Source organism: Polistes dominula, unplaced genomic scaffold (assembly GCF_049000335.1).
Source record: "Polistes dominula isolate Pdom_NZ unplaced genomic scaffold, Pdom_raw_medaka contig_17, whole genome shotgun sequence".
In the NCBI taxonomy this organism is placed as follows: domain Eukaryota; kingdom Metazoa; phylum Arthropoda; class Insecta; order Hymenoptera; family Vespidae; genus Polistes; species Polistes dominula.
The window spans coordinates 570,742-595,310 of NW_028301049.1; the positions used below are offsets into that span (position 1 = coordinate 570,742).

Genomic DNA, 24,569 nt, shown 5'->3' on the forward strand with positions numbered 1-24,569 from the left:
TTGTAATTTTTTTCCTTCTACATACTTTTATTTTTTTCCAATTTTTTTTTCCGTGTTTTTTTTTTTTTCGTCTTTCCTACCATAATTCTTCTCTTTTTGTTTTTCTACTCATTAATTTATTTGATTTGTTTATGTATTTATTTATTTTTGTTTGTTACAACAATGTTTTTTATTAGTCGCATATTTAACATATTTCCCATTACAAAATCATCAAGCAAACAGCCAAGTATAAGCTTGAATAAAAATAAAAATCATTTCTTTCTCAAATCAAACATTTTTGTTGATATGAAAGTTAATTTTTATATTAATATACGTTTTCATTTATTTATTTATTTTTTTTCTAATATTAAAATGTAAAATCTCTCTCGCATAACGTTCAATGATTTTCTATTAATAGACGATTATTATTTTCTCTTTCTGATAAACTCTTGTCACTCAGATTACATATTAAATATATATGTATATATATTGTTTGATTAAAACATTTAATGCATCGTTGATATATTAAATGATTGTTAATTAATTAAAAAATAAATAATACTAATTGATTATCGATCTTTTGCTCTCGTCTCTTGAATTTTTTTTTTTTTAATTATTTCTAACAATAAAAATTTCAAAATAAAACTCCAATTATTTGATTTCTTTTTAATTGTTTTTGATTTTTCAAATGTATATGGGAAATACGTTAGATGTTAAGAGAAATCGAGGGAAAATTTAATGCATGCTCAAAAAAAAATACAAAGTATTTGCAAGAGAACATTTTTTTCTTTTCTTTTATTACATCCAAATTATTATTATTATTATTACATCATATCGTACGATATTTACGAAGCACCCCTCTATTTCCGAATCTGGCAAATGGAATTTTTGTTTGTAGTCTATGATGTTGTTAACTTCTTATTAGAACAACAACAACAACAAAAAAAAACAACGATTAAAAAAACAATTCAGTAGAAAAAAAAGAGAACAACGACGAACGACAAAAATAAAATAAAAATAAAAAGCAGATATAAAATTAAAGAACAACAACAACAACAAAAAATAAATAAATAATAAAGTAAACAAAAAAAATGAGAAAAGTAAAGTTAAGAATAATAAAAAAAAAAAACGCGAAAGTGAAGGATTCTTTTTTAGCAATTATTTTGTCTACTATTACTACTACTATTATTACACTACTACTACTACTACTACTACTACTACTACTATTACTACTATCTATTACTACTACTACTACTACTACTACTACTACTACCGCATTTTTATATGTATATATGTATACGTATATAGGACATATATGCACGAGTGCTATACATATATATACGTATTACATTTGTAATGTGTGTAAATTTATACACAATATATATTTTATTATCCTTGGTGTTTTATGGTGATGGTATATATATATATATATATATATATATATCGTGAATTTGCTATGTTACACTGTGGTAGCTAATTACTCTTACTTGTACGTAAGTGTGTTTTTAATGCAATAAGGAGAAAAAAGGAAAGATACACTTAATAATAATTTTGATTAAAAAATAATTTATATCATTGGTTTAGGATGGTTGGGGTACTGGTTGTATTATTATTATTATTATTATTATTATTGTTATTGTTATTATTATTATTATTAAGCATAATGGACCGTGTTTCTCCTATATATTTATATTTATTTATTTATTTATTTTGTATACAATTTTTCTTTTTTATTTTCTTCCCAAATCTCTCTCTCTTTCTCTCTCTCTCTCTCTTTTTCTTTGTTTCATTTATAAATAATTATTTTTCTATTTAAAAATACCTGATAAATATTAATTTATTTATTTATTTTTTGTATACAATTATCTTTCTAATTTTCTATTTTCATTTTTTTATCTTCCCAAATCTCTCTCTCTCTCTCTTTGTTTTTTTTTTTCGTTTCATTTATAAATAATTATTTTACTATTTAAAAATACCTCATATGATTTTTATATTTTTTTTCTTTCTTTTTCTTTCTTTTTGTTCTTTATGGTGTGTGGGTCAATGGGGAGTCTTCTTTTGCGTGATTGCTGAGTATGCTGGACTCTTTCTCAATGTTTCTCGTATATAAATAAATAAATAAATATATATATATATATATGTGTGTGTATATATAATATTATATATTCATATATATATATATTTATATCTGTGTAATTAGGTGCGCTCTAGCGCGTGCGTGTGTGTATGCGATGGATTTTGAAAAAGAATGGGCACAATTTTTATCGTGCGTAATACGAATGTAAAATACAAAAAAAAAGAAAAAGAAAAAACCAAATAGAAAATGGTGTAGAAAAATGGGCAATTGACAATTTTGTGTGTACATATACATATAAATTATATATTAGATAAATGTATGTGTGTGTGTATGTATGCTATAGGCGTATGCGTGAATGCGTGCGTACGTGTGTGTGCATACGTTGATACATACGTAGGTGCATATATTACATATTGTATGTACAATACACATATATACGTACTACCCATAATGTATATATGTATGTATTTTTACATACGGGGTTTTCTATGCATGTAGTAATCTCTTTTTTTTTTTTATTCCCCCTATAAACTATTTTCTATCTGTCATCTAACGATTTCGTGTTGTTTTTCTCTATCATAAATTTTACATATTATCATGTATCATATATTAATTAACTTCGAATTAATAATTATTAATAATTATTGATCATGTTTCTTTCTTTTTTTCTTTAGATTATTAATAATATTACATTATTATCTCTATGGGGGTTTATGTTTATATATATATATATATATATATATATATATATATATATATATATATATATTTTGTTTTTTCTCTTTATCCCATTTTTATACGAAAAATGAACCTACGAAAAATGCTATTAGAATATTTGGATACATTGAAATAATAAATACAATGAATAATTAATAATTAAAGAAATAAATTGAATAATTAAATACATAGAAACTCTTATTAATAAAATTTGTCATTTGTCAACACATTGTCATGTGTTTATTAATCATAAAACATTTATTAATTAATCATAAAAGATTTGTTTTATTTTTTACAATGAAGGTAATTGGTTTTTAATGAAAATGTTTAACTAATAATCATCATCACAATTTTGTCATATTTTCTTATTTTATCTTATAATACACTTAATCTTTTTACAATACGGTTGAAAAAAATATTATGGTTTTCATGTAACAGAACTAGCAACGCGTTATGGTTTTTATGGGGTTGTTAGGGGGTTAATTCTAGTGTTGTAGGGTTAACATTTTTCTTGGTGTTTATATTTCATTCGTTGCTATACTTTGACTTTCCTATTTACAGTCGGACAAAAATATTTATTTATTTTTATTATATTATTATTATTAATTATTAATTAATAATATTAACTTAAATTAAATTAAATTTTAATTTTTACTATATTATAAATACTAAATTTAAATGAAATTAATTTTCCTATATTAAATATTAAATTATTAATAAATATTAAACTTATTTTTCTCTACTATATAATATATTTAACTACAAAAATGAATTTTACAGTATTTATTTTGATTCAGGGAATTCTTTAAGGTTCCAATCAATTGCCCCTTTCAGTCCATAGGATTAATAATTTTTGACAACCCCCTTCGTATAACACGAATTTTTTTATAACCATAACATGGATATTTTTGTTAATTGCAATTGATCGTGTAAACAAAAAAAAAAAAACAAAACAAAAAATTAGAAAAGGTCGAAAAATCGGTGTAGTATTTTTGTTCTCTCTTTCTTTTTTCTCTCTTTCTCTTTCTACTTCTATTTCCATTTCCATTTCCATTTCTATTTCTATCTCTATCTCTTTGTTTATTTTAAAAAGACGATCCCTTTTGTTCGTGAAGGAATTTTTGATTTCTTTTGACTCGTCAAAAAGAGATAACTCAGTATTGGTTACCTCTTTTTTCTTTTTCTTTTTCTCGTAATATCCTTTTACTACTACTACTCCTACTACTATTCCTCCCATCTTGTTGTTTTCCTTTTTTTTTTTAGATTATCTTGGTCGTAGATACATTTGTTTATAAATATATTTGTTGTTTGTTCCGTCTTGCGTTTAGTTTGAATCCTTTGAATTAGTATTGGATTTTGAACAAATTGGATTGTACGGTAGTGAATTAAACAAAAAAACAAATAAAAAAAATAAGCCTGTTTTTTTATCAAAACAATTATTTTGATTTATTATTATTATTATTATTTTTTCTAGTTACTTTTGGTATTATGATTAATGTATTGCGAAATGTGTATTTAGGTATTTTTAGTTTGGGATTTTATTGAATTATTTATGAATTGTTTTTTTATTATCTTTTAGTGCGAATGTGATTTTGTTGTATTCTTCACGTTGGTATTTCTTTCTTTATGTTTTTAAAAGGGTAATAGTATTTTGATGTATGATTTAAAATGATTGAAAAAATTAGGACAAATATACTGCCATGTTTTTCTAGAAATTTTGTTTAATTAATAACAGTAGAAAGAAATGCAATTTTTTATTTCTTTTTTGAGATTGTTTAATTTATTTTGATTTAATATTATATTGAGATTGTTATTGTTAAATGGGAATAAATGATTCTTATGGAAAGGGTATAGTATTTTGATGTATGATACAAAATAATTGAAAAAATTAGAACAAATATACTGCCATGTTTTTTTTTAGAAATTTTGTTTAATTAATGACAGTAGAAAGAAATGTAATTTTTAATTTGTTTTTAAGATTGTTTGATTTATTTTGATTGAATATTATATTGAGATTGTTATTGTTGATTGAGAAAAATTGATTGAATTTTGGATTGTTATAATTGGGGATTATAAAGAAAAAGTTACAGTAGATCGTGTTATCGATTGTTTAGCATAGTAAAAAGTAGTTGAGTAAAAAATTGATAGAAAAAAAAGATGAGTTTCTTTTTCTTTTATTAATTTTTTTCTTTTGTTCTAATTTTCATTAAAAGCCGTGTCATATATCCTTATAATTACAGGAACATCAGGAAGTTGCAAAAAAGAGAAGGATATAAGTAAAGATGGTCAAAATAAGGTTGAACAAACTAATGTCAGTACGGGAAAATGTAAACTTTGTGGTAAAAGCGTGGCAAATTTAAAAAAACATATGAAATCACATTATCCTGATAAATATCAATGTCAAATATGTATGATATCGTTGACAAGGTCAGATAATTTGAAAAGGCACATTAAATTGAAACACGGTATACGAGAAGGGTCCTCGATACCACCATTTTTACGTTTCGAGCATAAACATTTTCTTGCCAAATCTGATTATGGTCGTTTTTGACCAATTAACCAACCCAATAAACCTTTAACCGAGTCAAATATATAAATAATTATTCATTTTCAATTTTTAACCCTTTGCACCCCCCGCACGATTCTCGACGTTGGGGGTAGCAGCTACTCCGCGTCACAGAAATGGCACGTTTACAGACCCTCCTATTATTTTGTATAACTTTTCAACCAACTAACAGATTCTAATGATTATTGGGACTTATATTAATTAGTAGACATCGAGAAATATATTTTTGCAAAAAAGAAAATCAATATTTTATTTCTTATAATTTTGTACAGTACGATAAATAGTGTGTTGAACGTTTTGCTATTGTTCATATAAAAAATTTGTATAAATACATGGGTTGAAAATTTGTAATTGTTATTACTAACTAACAAAATGATATTTAAACAAAAGAACTTATTTATCAAAAGATGAATAACTTTTTCCCAATTTTCTAAAAAGTGGTGCCCCGAGAAGTGCAAAAAAAACCCCGTTGACATTTCTTTTATATATCTCTTAGTAATTTGACTAGATTTTGATTGGATATCTTGTGCCATTTCAAGAGAAAACACCAGGGAAACATCATGCATGTGTCAAAAAGTTGTGCTAAAATAACTTCATTTCCAGTAATCACTAATAAACTTTAATGTCCTATACGTTGGAACATCGGAGTGATAGGCTAGGGATGCAAAGGGTTAATTATTTCAATTAAATTCAATATTCTTTACTATACATTTATATATTTATGTAATATTTTCTGCCAAAGAAAAGTATATGAAAAAAACCAAAAAAGTTGCAAAAGTGTATAGTTAGAGGATAAAAGGGTTGGAAAAGGGGGGGGACTAGGGGTAAATGGAAGTGAAAGGGATTTGATTTCATTTTAATTCCTTTTTTTTTTTTTTTTTTTCAAAGAAACTACGATAGGAAAGAAAATGTGAATAAAATATATTTTAACATGGAACAAATTACTACTACTACTACTATTACCACTACTCGGTTAAAGGGACTTGGGGGGGGGGAAGAGCAGGAGGAGGAGGAGGAGGAGGTTTAATGGTTTAATTGCTGTAATAATTTGTTTTTTTGTTTAAATGACCTTTTTTCTTTCCTCGTTAACACGCGTATACTTACAGAGTGATTTACGAATTGAAAAAAAAAAAAAAATAAAAAGGTTTTTAATCGAGGACCCCTTTTCGCTTTCGTAGATAAACATAACCTCCCTTCTAAATACTAATATAATAATAATAATAATAATTAATATAATAATTGAATTTAATCCATTAAGTGAATTGATTAAAAAAAAAAAAAATATATGAAAAGAAGATTGAAATGAATTCTTTTCGCGTAAAATGGGATTTATATTGACTTTAAAAATATGTTTTTAATTACTATACTATATATTATATATCTTTTAAATCATATATTTAGGTGAAATAATATCAACTAATAATAGATAATAATTATTATTATAAATATGTGCTATTTTACTGTAGGATTATTATTACTATAGTTTGCAAAAGGGTTGATATAGGTGGGACAAAAGGGAAAAGAAAAAGAAAAAGAAAAAGAAAAAAAAGAAAGACAATTTTCCTATTCGATTAATGTTTATTAATATTTAATTAAGAATAAATAATTAATTAAGATTAATCGTTAAAGATCTCACGCGAAATAGAAAAATTAAATAACGGACAAGTACAAATCATTTTTATCTTTTTATTTTCATTTTATTTTCATTTTACTATTGAAATTATTATTATTATTATTATTGATATTATTATTATGATTATTTTATTCTAGTATAATTTTGATTAGATTTAATTGCAATTTTAACGTGTATTCGTTGATTCTCTCTCTCTCCCTCTTTTTGTTTTTTTATATATTTTTTTTTAATAAAATCAAAAATTGTGGTTCAAAGTTTGATCGCTTAAATTTTGATTTGAATGTTTTTGTTTTATTATATTTTGGAAAAAAAGAAAAAAAGAAAACAAATATATTTTTTGCTTATATTATAAAGTGAAAAAAAAAAAACAAAGTTAGTTGGATTTATAATTAATAGATGAGTGAAAATATTTTTTATTTGATGCTATTGTATGCTTACAAATTTAATTCATTTTATTCTCTTGTATATATATATATATATATATTAATTTTTTACTTTTTTAATTTATATATATATTTAATTTTTATAATATATATATCTTAAAATATAATAATATATTAAAAATAATATTGATATATTATTTAAATTTATAAATTAATATAATAATATTATTTATAAAAATAATATTACTATATTATTAATATATTATTTTTAATATATATATATATTAAATATTTTTAATATATATATATTTTTTTTTTGTCCACATAATGGTAAATTTTCAAATCTCCAATATTTTACAAAATATGATAATATAATTTTTCTTTTATCACATAATATTTTTAAAAAAAGTGTAGCTAAGGGGGGTGGGGTGGAAAAAAGAGAGAAAGAGAGAGAGAGACATCCTCATCTGTTTAAAATCTGTTCAAATTATTGTCATTCATCTCTATTTACCTTTATTTATATTTAATTAATTTATTTTTTACCTTGTTCACCTTTAATCAAGTCGCATAATAAAACAAAGAAATAATAATAATAATAATAATTTAATCGTTGTAACTAATGCACACTGATGCAGTACAATCCGTAAAGCACATGTTAAATGCATACACGTTAAAATTAGGTTGTACGGAAAATAATTTCCCTTTTTTTTTTTTTTTTTAATTTAGTAAAATAAAATAATACATATATATGTATTTATATATTTATATATAGAGGGTGTTTCAAAAAAATGTGTTCACAAACTTCAGGGATAGATTCAATCAAAAAATGTAAAAAAAAAAAAAAAAAGAAGAATATTCATATGAACATACGTAGCAGTAGTTATTTTTGTCTTCCAGTAATTTTTATTACTTTTTTGTATTTTTTCAAATAATTGTTTAAAAAATAATGCATTTTTATCTCATGCATTACTTTCTATCTGTTATATTGAACAATTGTTAGATGCAATTTAACATTAAATGAAATACAATTGCCAATTGTATTTTGTTCATTTCTTTTTTTAATCAAAAACTTACATGAACACCCTCTCTCTCTCTCTCTATATATATATATATATGTATTTTAAAAGAAAAATTATAGGTATATATGTATTATATTATAATTGATCTTAATTATAATAAGTAGCGTATTTTTTTCTATTTTTGGCAAGAAAAATGAATACGTTTTAGATATTAATTATTATTATTATTATTAGTTACTATTATAATTATTATTATTATTGTCATTACTATTATTATGATTATTAGTTATTATTATTTATACTCTTAATATTTATATATATATTATTATAATTAATTATATATATGTTTATGCATTTATATATATATTTATATATATAAAACAATAATAAATAAATAATAATATATTAATAATAATACATATATAATTAGAAATTATTATATTAAAATTATATATATATATATATGCATAAACATATATATTTATATTTATAAAATTAGGTTGTGAAAGTAAATAATATCTTCGAAGACTGAGTGGCAAAGTAAAAGAAAAACCAATAACAAAAAAAAAAAAAAAAGAAATAATCAGAATTATTTTCACGGGTCCAATAATAAATAGCCCGTTCGAAGATAAAAAAAAAATGGTGAAAGAAGGGGGAGGAAAAAAAAAGAAAGAAAAAAAAAACAATAAAAATATAAGTAGTCATAAAAGCTAGTCTCCGTCATAAATATCCGGTTTATTGAAAAATGCGGAAAATGGCGGTTTAAAAAAAAGTAACTAAAATCTTCCTAATTATAAAAGTAGATTTGTATTGTTTGAAATGTGCCTTTTTTTTTTTTTTTTTTAATTTGTTTATTTTATTACTAGAAATATAAGACAGGATTCCATGACAGATTGATATTGAAATAATATCGAAACGAAACACGATTAATCGTTTGCAACATGTGCCAAAAATATGCTGTATCTTTTATTTAACCCTTTAAGGCACGATATTTTAGAAAATAAATAAATACTCACCCCCCCCAACCCCCAACCCCTAAATTATTTGACGAATTTCAGAGATATTTTATTCCTTTTGTTTTTTTTTTTTTAATATCATCCAAAGTTGTTTTATTTTTATAATAAATAGAAGAAATAATAATTAAATCTAATATATACATATATATATATATATATTTACAAAACATATATTATATATTTATATAAAAAAGAAAGAACGAAAGAAAGAAAGAAAATAATAATAATAATAATTCAATATTGTACATTAAACGCATGAAAAATGTGGGAACACTTTTGAAAATACCGCCCGTGCCTCAAAGAGTTAAAAATATTTAAAAAAAAAAAAAAAAAAAAAAAAAAAAGAAAAGAAAACAAATCATCGAATGATATTCAATTATAATAATTATATATAGTATATATATATATATATTTACACATATACATTTTTATATATACATTTATATATATTAATATATATTTATATAAATTGTGTCCTACGTTAGTCTACCTCAACATTATCATCCTTTTATCAATCAATCTTCTATCTTATATTGTAACTTTGTATTATTACAAACATTATTTTTCTCAAGTATTCATAATTGACTTTATTGTTTCTTTTTCTTACTTGAAAAGACCTTTTTTAAACTTATCGATTATTAATTAAGTGTCTTGTATTATGTCACGTGTCGTAATTTAATGATTTAATATTTCCTTTCTTCCCCATTCCACCCACCCATTTACTAACATTCTTTTTCTTTCCCAATTTCTTGACATTTTATTTTATATTTCTTTTTTTAAATTTTTTAATCTGACTTCTTACCATATATGGTACATATATATTTATATACTGTGAATATAATATATATTGTAATTATATAATACTATATATATATATTATATACTATTTGTATATATATTATTTTATATATTTTATTATATATTAAAATAATTATTATATATAGATATATATCATCATCTCCCTTCATCCACCAACACTCACTCTGTTTTTTTTTTCTTTTTCTTAATCTTTTTTTATTTTCTATGTTTTTTTTTTTTTAATTTTTGACTTGTCACCGTGATATATGTATATCGTTTTAAAAGTTGAATTCTCGGTTTTCACAGGATTTGGTAGACTATGACATATATATATATATATATGAGATAGGTGAATAGACGTGGGTAAAACGAAAATCCTTTGGTTGAACGGTACAAACGTTTTGATTGATTATACTTCTATTGTGTTGGTGAGATAGTAGCGATGGTGATGGTGATAGTGATAGCGGTGTGATGGTTGGTGGGGATGGTCAGTGGTGATGGTGATGGTGGTGTGATGGTCGTAGGACGTTGAAATTGAAATAGGTTTGTTCGTTCATCCATCGAAATAGGTAAAAAAAAAATAAAAAAAAAATTTTTTAAAAGGAAGAACAAAAATGGTTAAAAGAATGGCCCGTTCTCTGATTCTCGTTCCTGTCGTCTAAATTGTTTTATATATATACGTGCATATACACATTCATATCTACATATGTGCGTGTATATGTGTAGATATAGCGTAGGTGATAGGAAATATTTCATTATTTTAGGTATGAGAAATATATTTTCATCGCAGTTTCGTATTTTCACGCATTTTCTTCTTTTTTTCCTCTTCTAATTCTAATTCTAATATTTTACGGATAAATTTTATTTTAGGTGTGAAATTAATTTGTACGATTCAAAAAAGGAATTTAACTTAACTCAATATTACGGTATACTCTTGATTGTATTATTTTTTACAAATTAATCCATATAGCAACAAATAAAATCCATTATATATGCATAAAAATCTTCAAATAATTCAGTACTTAAAGGGTTAACTTAACTTAACTCAATTGATTCGTTTTAAAATAGAAATACATCAAAGATCTCACAAAAAACAGACGAATAATCCTATTACTATCAAATAACAATAATAATATTAAAAATCATCACCATTATCATAATTATCTTCATTATCATCATCTTAAGAGTTGAATAAATGTACTTATCTACTTTTAACATATACTATCACAAAACTTTTTAACTTAATCTTATCATCTAAAGTAATAGAAGATATCTTCTATTACTTTGATAACGTTTGAATATTTTATTGTTTCTAACTAAATGTAACTAACTTCAAATTGTAATTGTAACTTCTTTGATATTTCACGAATCGAGAAAGGTTGATCTCTTGAACTGTCTGCTAAGTTTATCTGTGTGTTGAAAATAGAGATGATTGATCACTTATACGTTAGTTTAACGAGTAAAGAAAGATAGAGTTAGAGAAGAGTGGGAGGAATTAGAATGAAGGGAAAATGGTAAGGGTAGAAGAAAATGACTTGACAGATTATTATATACATCGTTTATTTTGAATTATTATACTATATACTAAAAACTATTAGAAAGAGAGAATATTTAATAATAAAAAATTAATATTCAATGATTATGCATCTAAAATAGTTCGTACCTAATTTATCCTAAATGATTTTCCTTGATTAATAGGGTCAAATAATTTTACGTTTGGTTTTCAGATTATTTTTACATGTACACGTATGTGTAAAAATTAATTCATAAATTTTTAGCTCTTGTACACATATAGGAAAAAAGGGGGGAGTTAAGGGGTGTCAATATTTTAACAAATATATATAAATATATTATTTATAATATACTTTCGTTACTTATATAATATATAATATAATATATTCATATGTGTGTGGATTTCATTGAATCTCATTTTATTTTGTTTTTATTTATTTTTTGTTTAGACTGTTCGGTGATATCGATTAGTCTGTGCATTTTAATTACACTAAAGACGTCCTTCATTACCCTAATTACTCTACATAAATCTTTCTCTATCTATCTTTCTGTTTCTTTCCTTTACTTTTTTTTCTTCTTTATTTTTCGCTTTTCACCTTTTATCGAACGATTATGTTTTTCCTTTTTCTCTTTTCCACATAGAAAGATACCACACACATATACAGATGTATATATAACCTGCATACATACATATACATATGTGTAGGTAGATATTTAGCTACTACTACTACTATAGAAGGAGCAATCGACTCGGCGTAAACTTTTATCGTTGCTTCTTTGAAACTTTCAGCAGTTGGGTTCGGTGTTCAGGGATGATGATGGTCGTCCCTTTTCTTCGACTCCTTTTATCCCACACGAATCAAAGCCCACGATTCAAAAAGCTACGAGGAAAATTTGTAGTGCTGTTTCTCTCACTCGCTCATCTCAACTCAACTCAACTCAACTCAACTCACTCATTCTCTTACTCACTTACTCTTCAGATTATGATTAGAAAATACCTATGTACATGTGATGTACACATGTGTGATGTGTGTATGTGATGATGATCTACTATGATGCTTTTCATGATGTAGGAAAACTCTTGAAAGATGTGTATAAATAGACCCACTGGATACAGTTGGCTGTATTCTTTCCTTTTCTTTACTTTTTTAGTTTTCTAGACTCCTTTCTTTCTTTCTTTCTTTATTTTTCTTTTTTTCTTTTTTTGTTTTATTTTTTTGTTTTGTTTTGTTAGTTTACTCTCTTTAACGCGAATATAAGCACAAGGCGATTTTCCAAAGGCGATTTCTCATCGTGTGTATATTTTCCTACCCCTCCTTGTTTTTTTTTTTTTTTTTTTTTTTTATGAAGCAACCAATGCTACTACACGTAGAGAATTCTTCGTGAGATACGAGACGAGATCAGAGTAGACTAGACTAGACTAGACTACTAGACCAGACTGTTAAACTAGACGAGATTAGACCAGACGAGACGAGACGAGACGAGACGAGACGAGACGAGACGAGATGAGACGAGACAAACAAGACTGATCGATTTCTTTTTCTAACCAAACGAAAAAAGTGTTGTGTTCCTCGTTAATCACTTCGTTGTAACCCTTTTAAAACAGGAACTGCATATATTTTCTAGCATTTTTTTTTATTTCTTTTGGCAGGAGGATAGAGTCTTCCCTTTTTTCCGTTTAATTGTTTTTTCTTTTTAATATTTGTTAAATCATTCGAGACCAACTTGCACACCGTGTGTGCAATCATACGGTGCTATTATCAGTTATTTTGAATAAAGTATTCAAATTATAAGAATAATTTATAATAATAAGAATAATATGTGTATATATATAATTATAATAAATATTATAAATTTATTATTAATTGATATTTAATACAAAAAAATATTACTTTATTATTATTATTAATAAATATAATATTATCATATATATTTATTTTTATTTTTATTTTATTTTACTTTTCTTTACTGCAGGAACAGGAATAATATAACAGGAACTGTATAATATTTTCTATCATTTTTGTTTTATTTATTTTTGTTCAACTTTGTTTACATTTTAATCTTTTTGTTGAATGTAATTTCAATTGACAAGAGTAAATTAATTTTCACAAAATCTAGAAAGAGGAATAAAATAATAATAAGCCGATAATAATATCAGTTCTCTGCGTGTATCCTTTTTGTATTTTATTTTATTTTATTTTTTTAAATTAACGTAGTACATTAATACGATTTTAACAACAATTGACTACGGTAATCGTTCTATATAACAGGTGTATCGATCTTTATTACTATATAATGGGGAACATTTATGCTAACGCTCTTGTTCTACATCCTTTATCTCAATTAATTTATCCTAAATACTTTACACTTGATATCCTTTTTTTTTATTTTCTTTTTTCGATAATTAGCTTACCGATCGTTATTCTCATTACATTCCTCTTTGATATTTTTTCATAATTTTGTTTCTCAATTAATCGTCACGTTCAGAATCATCTATGTAACACTAAAAAATAAAAAACACAATACCAAATAAAATACATACGTATACATCTGAAATGATTGGTTGATGATTGGTGGTTAAGGTATTAGGGTTTGGGAGGAAATTGGGTTGACAAGTTTGATTACAAAGTAGAATACTAGCTACTATTTTCAAGACATTGAACACAGATCATAATATTAGTATATTTTTCATACTTCACGAACGATACACATAGGGGTTGGTTTAATATTCCTGAAGCAACGTTGACAACGACGTGCTTGGAGTTAACATGGATCGATAGTTAACAACAGAGGAATCATACCAACACTAGAATAGGAAAGGTAGGAGGAAGAATAGAGGAAAGTGAGAGGATAAGGGTGAGGGAAGGAAGGAGGGGTTAGTAGAGGAAGAAGAAGAAGAAAGAAAGATCGTTTCAAAAATAAGCTTCTTAAGGGCGCGCATATCTTTTGACCTTATTATTTAGACGTGGTTGGTATGATAGTAGATGTTGAAAGTTTCAAATGAGAAAGAACGGAGGAGTACTAAGAGTAGTGTAGTACAGAAAGAGTAGGAGTATGAGAAAGAGGAGGAGAAGGAGGAGAATGAGGAGGAGGGGGATAAAGAGGAGGGTTAGGGTGAGTGGGTGAGAGAAGGGGATAGGAGGATAGAAGAAGGTTTTTCGATAAGAGGATCAACCTCGTAAGACGTGTACCCAATGTATATGACATACAAAAAGATAGTTTTATTCTTTTTGCTTTTTTTTTCGAAGTACGTTTTAAACTCTACCTACGTTTTTTATTTTTTCTATCATGAACTGTTTAGTTTTAGTCAATGAAGTTGAATCAATGGTAAGAAGAGTAGTATACATACTTGCCGTTTAAAGAGAAAGTAAGAAAGAGAAAGGTAGAAGATATAATGATTGAAAACAAATAACAATATTAATACATATATATATGTATAATAGAAATTAATATTAGATTCTTTGTGGTATTATAATAGACATTTTGTTGTTTAATATTTCGTGTAAAACAATAATATCAATATATTTATAATAAAAACTAATATTAACATTTTTGTAATATTATAATAGAAAGGTTGTTGTTTGATATTTTGTATTAACACAATTGAGAATATTATGTAAACGTTATTAGAAAGTTTATTATCTAAGGGATGTTCACACACACAGGTTGTAATTTAATAGGTAGAAAGACGAAGAAAACCTTTCTTTGTCTCTACTACTGTCCTTGATACCTTAATTATTGGAAGTTCATTATGCTATTAGTTTGCCACTTCCCTCTCTCTTTCTCTCTTTCTCTTTTGGCATTTATGTAACGTCAATAGAGTAATAATACATGTTACCCATATTCTCTCTATTATCATTAATAATTTTCATTTCATATTTTTACAATTATTCCCATGACTCTGTGAAATAAGAAAATTTTATTACAATCCTACAGTAAAAGGGGTAGGTTAGGAAGGAGTTCATTGGTTAACCCATTCGAAATCCACTTGCACAACGTATGTGCAATCATACTTAACTATTATTATTGTTATTATTAATTGGCATTAGGAACTCAAAAGTTCATTGCAGCAAATACCAAATCCTGCCAGTGTTCTCGTCCCTGAACTTGACTCCTCCATTTACGGTCTTCATAGTCCATTTTTTCAAGATCCCCAAATAATATTGTCCTTCCATCTACGTTTCGATCTACCCAGTGGTCTTTTCCCGCTCGGTATACCGACCAGTATTTTATGCACCGTTCAATCCACCCCCATGCGCCCCACGTGACCTGCCCTTCTTAATCGGCGTGATTTTACGATGTTAATGATGTCCGGTTTTGTTGTACAGTTGGTGTACTTCTACGTTATGGGGTTTTCTCCATTCACCCGTTTTCTCATCGCGTTTTGCACCGAACATTTTACGAACAACTTTATTTTCTCAAACCCTAAATTTCTTTTCGTTTCGTAACGTAAGTGACACCATGTTTCGCTACCATAAAGGACTACCGGTAGGATGATTGTCCTGTATATCCTGATTTTTTGAAGCACCTAGACAGCAACCGTGAGCTGAGTAATTTATTGACATTGCCAAAATTGATTCCTTTCTTAAGTTCTTTTCTCGTTGGGATTATTTGGGTGGTTGTGGTGGTAGCAGCAGCAGCAGTAGCAGCAGCAGCAGCCACGTGTGAATTTAGTACGCAAGTTGAGTTTTGAAAAAAAAAATAAAAATAAAAAAAATATAAAAAAAGCCAAGTTTCTCTTTCTTTCCTTTTCTGTCTCACTCACTTTTTCTCTCTTTGCGTGCATCTTCATGGAAAATATTAGAGCCTCGTGGGGTAGAAGAGAAACCAACGACCCGGAATCTGTAATCGTGGCTTTTCTTGTACGCCGACGGAGTCACGCACGTATAACTAGCACGTGCTACATATATAGATGTGAATATATGTGTGTATGTGTGTGTGTGTGTATGGTTATACTCCTCCTCCTCCTCTTATGTTCACGTGTAGTTTAGTTGAATACGTTGGTGGAGTAGACTAAAGAAAAATAGAAAGAGAAAAAGAGAGAACAAAAAAGACAGAAAGAAAGAAAGAAAGAAAAAGAAAGAAAAAAGAAAAGAGAGAAAGAGAGAGAGAAAAGGGTGAAAGGGTGAAAGAGGGTGAGGGTGAGCCCCCAGAGATAGAGAGGGAGAGGGTAAAAGTCTGCATCCCCTATTTCTATACATAGCATAGTATTCCTCCACCCTATATATATATATTATATATTTACGTCCTCCTACCTTCAATACGGAACTTTTCTAGCAGCTTACTGTAATAAAGAGTAGCCTTGTAATCGATGACAGTGGGATGCATATGTCGAGTTTTTCATAGTACGAAGATCGATCGTAAACCGTTGTGTGTGCTGTGTTGTGTCCCTTTCTTCAATTCCCTCTACTATTTTCCTCCCCACATTTGTCCCCTCTTCCTCCTCTTCCTCCCTTTCCCTTCCCTTCAATTCTCTTCACTTCACTTTTTCCCTTCTTCTAATTCACCCCTCTCACTATTCTGATTTTTTCTTTTTTTTTTTCTTATTTTTCTGAGGGTATTAACAGTTCTCTCTCACTCTTACACATACACACACACACACATATATATATATACACCAAGTGTCGTCTTTCGTGTTGAGGGGGTGACAGGGGGTAGACAAGGTGGTGAGGCAAACACAAACCGCCAGCTGGGAGAAGAACCAGAACCCTCCTACCTTTTTTCCTCCTCCCTTCAGACTACGAGTTAGCAATCCAACCCTCCCTCGAGGGATGTTGGGGTTGATGAGTGAGTGAGAGAGAGTCAAGCTTTCTCTCTCTCCCTCTCTCTCTCTCTCTCCTCGCTGGGTGGGTTCGACTATATAAGGGTAGTTTACTACTTCTTCTTGCTTGATGCCTGTTAGGTTTCGTTTTATTAGTACCGTAGTTTATATCACACTACAATACATCTTCGATTTATATATATATATATATATTATATTTATATATGTGTTTTTTTATTTCGCAGCTGCTTTTCGTTGCAGTTTTTTTTCATTGTTATTCCTTGGCTTTCTTAACCCATTCACGTGGTTGTCTGAATTTTCAGTTTCAAATTGTATATATTACATACATATAATAATCCTGTAAAAATAAAATAAAATGTTATTAAATTGTTAATAATATAATAACCCTGATGCAACCATATAATATATATAATAACCCTATTAAAATAAAATAAAATAAAATAAAAATATATAAAATGTTATTATATTATTAATAATATACAATTTTTTCTCAACCATGAGTTCATTCGTCTCTGTCTTCTTCTTCTTCTTCCTCTTTTTCTTCTTGGACTCGACAAAAGAAAAGAGATACTTTTATTTTTGATTCCTATCTACTTAAAGTTTTTATTTTTATTTTTTTTATTTTTCATTCTTCTACCTCCTTTACCCCACCATGATTTTAAAATTGTACATCGAGATAACACGAGCGAGGCATATAAATCATAGACGACGTGTTTTCTCTAAGGAGAAAACCTTATCCCTACTTTTCTCACAACGTCATTTTCCATTTTTACGAAAAAACCAAACACATACTGATTGATAGAAAAGAGGAATAAATGAATATAATCATTAGACTAGAGTTTTATCATAGATATTGACAGTATCGATTGGTATCAATATAATAAACGTGTGTATTCTCAATCCTTAATTCGAATTACAAAAACAAAAACAATATATAAGGTAAAGAAGGCACCAGTGTAAGACCAGTTAACAGAAATTTTCATCTTAAATAGTGGTAACTTCTTGCATTTTTATTGAATAGTAGGTCCCAATGTGTGAAGAAATTCTTTGAACTTTGGACGTCATATAACAAAGGACATTTTTCGAAAATAATTGTGTTACACGAAAATAATAAACATTAACGAGAAGTCAATCACTGCATCAGTTGCATGTCGTTCATATTAATGGATTCGTTCGAGAGCGCACGCCTTGCAGTCAAAGGGTTAATCGTTCGTATTTATAATAAACAATCGTAATAAACAATAAGCGAAACGTACAATAACATCTCATTGGTAAATGACGTAGCTCATTTACCGCATTTGTTTTTCAAAGGCCAATACTTAAAGAAAGCTTATTTTTCAAGTTTTAGTGACAAATGGTCAATTTCTTGCACATTGGTTGACGATTGGTATCTTCATTCTAATACTTATTAGATTTTATTCGTTCATATTAAGAAGATTTAGATTTCTTTGCTTGTAACATTTCAATTATATATACACACACATAAACAAACACATAGGACAGACACGTGAATGAATTTGTTTTGAAAGAAGTTTCCATTTCTTTTGAGAGAGAAAGAAAAAAGGTGCAAAACTTGCACTTTTGAATGTATTTGTGTGTATTGTTTTGTAGCTTGTTACGCGTCCAATTCGTTTACACGTCCAAGACCTTTTCCTCCATTTTCTATGTTACAAAAGGGTAAGGAAGTAGTTTGAGAAAGGGTTAAAAAAAGAAGAGTTGGTTATGAGATGAGAAAGAGAGGTTGACTAGAATGTGTAAGTAGACTACTACTACTACTACTACTACTACTACTACTACTACTACTTTTACTAGAAGAAACCTTTATCGTTGTACTTTCTTCAAGCTTATTCTTATTTTCAACTACTACTACTACTGCTAGTGTTGGAAGTGTTGAAATAGGGTGGGTAAAGTAAGGAAGTGTAAAGTGTGAAGGCCGTTTAAACGACGTTTACGTTTAACAGGAGGCATTAGATGACGAAAGTTTAGTACTACCTTTCTGAAATACTTGACAAAGGTTGTGAGAAACGCTTTTCTCTCCCTTAGAATCCCTACCAAGTGTAAATACTTTTATATATAATACTGTATATTCTGAGTGTCTTATTTAAAGTTAGAAACAATTGAAATATCATTTTCTTATTTAATTTTCATATATTTATATATTTTCATCTTTTGAGGAATAATACTTAAATACAACAAAAATTCTTGACAAGTGACATGTTATATTTAATATTATATATTATATAATTATAATATAATATAATAATATATTTTTATTTTATTATATTAATTTAATATAATAATAATTAATATTATTTTTTATATAAACTTTTTCTTTTTCTAACAATAGTATTTACAATTAAACAAAGTTATCTTTGACAAGTTGCATGCAGTAAAAAAAAAAATTGTATCAGTCTGTTGTATGACTTAAAATAAAAATCGATGTTTCTCGAACAATAGCTCAAAACTCTTGGTTAAAATAATATCGTCAGTTGATATAAACGACACTTCTAACCCTTCATCCCCCTCACTCCAACCTATACCACCACCAACCCCCTTTCTCTCTTTCTCTTTCTCATTCTCGTCATTCGTTATACCCTAATCTCGTGTCGTCCCTTTTTCTTGTTTCTTTTTCTTCTTTTTTTTTCTGTTGTTGCATCAAACACGGATTGAAGAATCGTAGAGAGACAAAGGATATCAGAATCGACGGTGGGTGGTTGGGGAGAGAAATGGGTGGGGGTTAACGTCATCGAGTCTCGTTTCATGTCAGACATTTCCTCTTCGTTTTGACGTTTCGTCCTTTATTTAGTCCTTCCTCCACACTCTATCTATCTATCTATCTATCTATCTATCTATCTTTGTTTTTTTTTCTTTTTTCTTTTCTAATTTTTTGTTTTATCTCTCGGAAAATCATCAACTAGAGAGGATATACTTGCACGTAAACTGTAATTTAAAATTGTTGATTTCAATTAATCAGATATTAAGTGTCATTAATCAAACTATTTAACATTAACTTTAAAATATTAAACAAACTCTTCGTTCAGTTTCGTTTAATTGATTTTCATAGATAACGATGATAAAAATTTAACATAAAACTCGATTATGGGTCTCATCAATCTATCTATTTCTTTCTTCTTATTTTCCATCATTACATTTATGGTTCCCACATTTTTCATGTTGTATAATAAAATTTAATAGAGAGAGAATTATCATCGTCACCAGTGTAAAGTTTTTTACTTCAAAGGGAGGGGAATACACATAGAATAAAAAAATAAAAATAAAAAAAGGAAACAAGTGCCGTATAAAAGTGCCATATCAATCGTTAATAAACAAAACTTCCGAATCAAGAAATCATTTTGCTTTAAACTAATCCTATAAAAATATATATAATAATAAATAATATATAATATAAATTACTATTATATATATAGTAATTATCGAAGGTTATTATTCTTCTATACTTTAGCATTTATTTAATATTAATTTTTACAATTGTATTCGTACATATATTCATATATATATATAATTTATTATTATACATTATAATAATTTTTTATTTTAATATTCCTATTTTAGAATAGTAAATTATTAATATTATTTAATAGTATTATTAATATTCTATATTAATTTAATATAAAATTATTATAATATAATATCATAATATAATATTATAATAATATAATATAATTATTATAATAATTTCTATATAGGAATATATATATATATATATAAAATACCTATTAGAAATTAAGTCGATATATTAAATCAGTCAATATATATATATAAATATAAAAGAGAAAAACAAAAAGATATTTAAACAAATAATTGTAATATTTTTGTATCGAAGAGATTTGTCAAATAAAAAAAAAAATAAAAAAAAACAATAATCAAACGATAAAGAAATTGTTATTTAATGATGTGTAAAAATGCATCACAAATTTGTTGTTAAAATTATTTTTATTGTAATCTATCTATCTCTCGTAGATATTTTTGACTATTTCTTTACTACTATTATCTATCTATCTATCTATCTATCTATCATCTATCTTTGTTTTTCTATTTCTCTTTTATTCTAATATATTTCTTCAACTTGAAAATATTTGTAAAAAAAAAAAAAACATGAAAGAAATCTTTCGAAGGATTCAAAACACGCAAGACGGCTTGACAGACCTTTACCCTTTTCTCATCTCTATCCCTTTTCCTTGTTTTTTAAACACCCTTCAAAAGGATCGTATTTTTATTTAAAATTTATTAATGCATTTGTTTTGTGTTTATGTAAAAGAAAAATTTAAAAAATTTGGAAATTATTTGATAAATCATTTGATAAATCATTTTTTATACAAATTTTATATAAAAAAAGATTAATTATATATGTAAAATTATAAATATAAATATAATTAATTATTAAAATTTTATATATATAATTTTAACTTAAATATATAAATTTAATAAATTTTATTAATCATTTATGAATATAAGAAAGATAAATTTTTGATCAATTATTTCTAAATTTATTTTCCTTTCAACTTCTTCTTTTTCTATTTTCTACTTCTATCCATGTTTCTGTCTTCCTTTTATCTTTTTTCTTCTTTTTTGTTGTTTTATTCCTCTTTGAAAATTATAAGCGAGAAGAAAATTGTGACCAACGACGTTTCTAACACCATCACTCCCATCAAGTATATATATATATATATATACACATAAATGCACCCATAAACGTGAGAATCTGGTCGACTAACAAAGGATAATGATGTCCCTACTACTAATACACATAAAAAGGTACTCACTCATAGTAATTAATGTTAATAATCCTTTTTGTACATATACATTAATTGTAATAATATATATATATATATATATATATATATATAAATTTATTTAATCCATTCGTTAGGACATCTGCTTTAAAGGGGTTTATCAATACAACGATCCTTATATGGGTCACAAATTTTTGTCCTTTTTTTGCAACCATGACCTATATAAGGTTTGTTAATTAACGAAAAGCGTTAATGTAATATTTATCTTTGTAGAGAAGTTACTTGTTTTTTTTTCATTTGCACAGGGTTATTTACAAAATGTTTATCTGTGTATATAAAAATTGCTCTATTTTATGTAAATTATTAACTCGAGCAAGCAAATAATAATCATAATAATAATAATAATTATTATTATTATTAATATTATCTTTTAAAGTATTTGTTTAATTTTGTGTGTGTGGAAAGAATGAAGCATTTGGAGTGTATGAATTTTTCTATTTCTCTCTCTCTCTCTCTCTCTCTATCTTTTTCTCTTTCTTTCTTTGTTTTTTTTTTTATTATTTTTCTATTTTTCTTTTATTAAACTCGTTTGATTTTTATTGAAACTTTAAACGAACGGTTTAATGTATTTGAAATATACGAAAAAGGAAAACACAAAGGGTGGCGAGAAAATACGAATTTGGTTCGATCGATATTGTCGATATTGCAATGTAGGCTTGTTTATTGCTAAATAGAGAGAGAGAGAGAGAGAGAGAGAGAGAGAGAGAGAGAGAGAGAGAGAGAGAAAGTAAGCAAATGAGAGAGAATAGAATAATCGATCTAACGCACGCGAAAAATCACGCTTTTTGGGTTTTCACGCTGAATTTTGGGTATATTTAACAGTCCGTGCCCTTTTTTAATGCTCTTCTTCGAATTTCGTCCTACTCGAATCTTCTAATTATTTATTTTTCAATTATTCTTGGTTACTTTTATTCACTTGTACATTTATCACTCATATTTTTTGCCTTAAGAAGCAAAACATTAAAATAAACTTTAAATTAAAAATTAAAGTTAATTATAAGATTAAAAATATAACTAAAATAGAAAAGGGTTTACATATATAGGGTTCATATATATATAATAATATAAATATTTATAAATTAAATAATATATAATATATATTATATTTATATATAAATAAAAAAAATAAATCGATTGTAATGAAAAAAAAAGATTCGAGTGTACGATTATTCTTAGAATTCATTGGATAATTAGTTAATTAATTAATACGAAGGTCAGTCAAAAAGGATTATATAACTGCATTCAAAATAAATTTTTAAATAATAAAAGTCAATTATTATTAATCTTATTAATGCAAAATTCAATGTTCACTTTACACAAAGATTTTCCTTTTTTTTTCTTCTTTTTTTTTTGCGTCACAAACAATTATAATAAAAAATTATATACATATATACATATACGAATCGCGATGTTTAAAACTATTCGTATAATTATTATTATTATTATTATTATTATTATTATTTTGTCTGTATCTCTATCTCTCGAAAAACTTTTTGATTAAGTGGAGTTAACCGATTTGGCAAAACGATGAGAGGGAGAGTTAGACGACTACAACGACGACGACGACGACGACGACGACGACGACGACGACGATGACGATGACGACGACGACAACGACTATGTTGGGTTTCAGTTAACGACCTAGGAAAAGTTCTTTAACAAACGAAAGTGTATTCCATCGAGAACGAAAGGGGGAAGGGTGGGTGGGGTTCGGGGGCGGTGGCGGGGGAGGAGAGGAAAATGCAATTTTCTTCCGTTCCTCGGTAGTGAATCGAATTTGTCGAACTGTCAAATGGTTCTCAAGGGTTCCGTTTCAACAAAATAGAAAAAGAAAAACACATAAAGCGAAGAGAATAAGAAGAAGAAAAAGAAGAAAAAGAAGAAAAAAGAAAATGAATGAGAGTAAGAGTTAAGTAAAATTCATTCTGATTTAGAATGAAAATTGATACTTTTGGTCAACATTTTTATTGGGGCATTAAAGAAACTCTGTTTCTGGGTTTGTTATATAAATTTTCCTAATTAAGTCAAATGAAATGGTATCTTATGGGCGCGTCGAAAAGCATTTTATTTGAATATGTCAAGTGGATATTGTAATAAACTTGGGTAACGAACAGTAAATTACTTTTTGTTTAATGACATTTCTTCTACTACATGCAACCGGAAAATAATAATGGACGAATGGAGATAAAAGCCACTTCATGATTTTCAATACGTATATATTTGTAACAAATTGCTTCAGAATGAAAAGATCATGTAAAAATGTAACTAATATT

General features: G+C 26.5%; 1 long non-coding RNA gene across 2 annotated transcripts in view; it reads left to right on the forward strand.

Annotated features, from left to right (window-relative positions):
• The window catches only part of LOC149031542 (uncharacterized), a 59,001-nt gene that overhangs the window by 10,652 nt on the left and 23,780 nt on the right, over positions 1-24,569 (forward strand). The gene's annotated exons all lie outside the window — the stretch shown is intronic.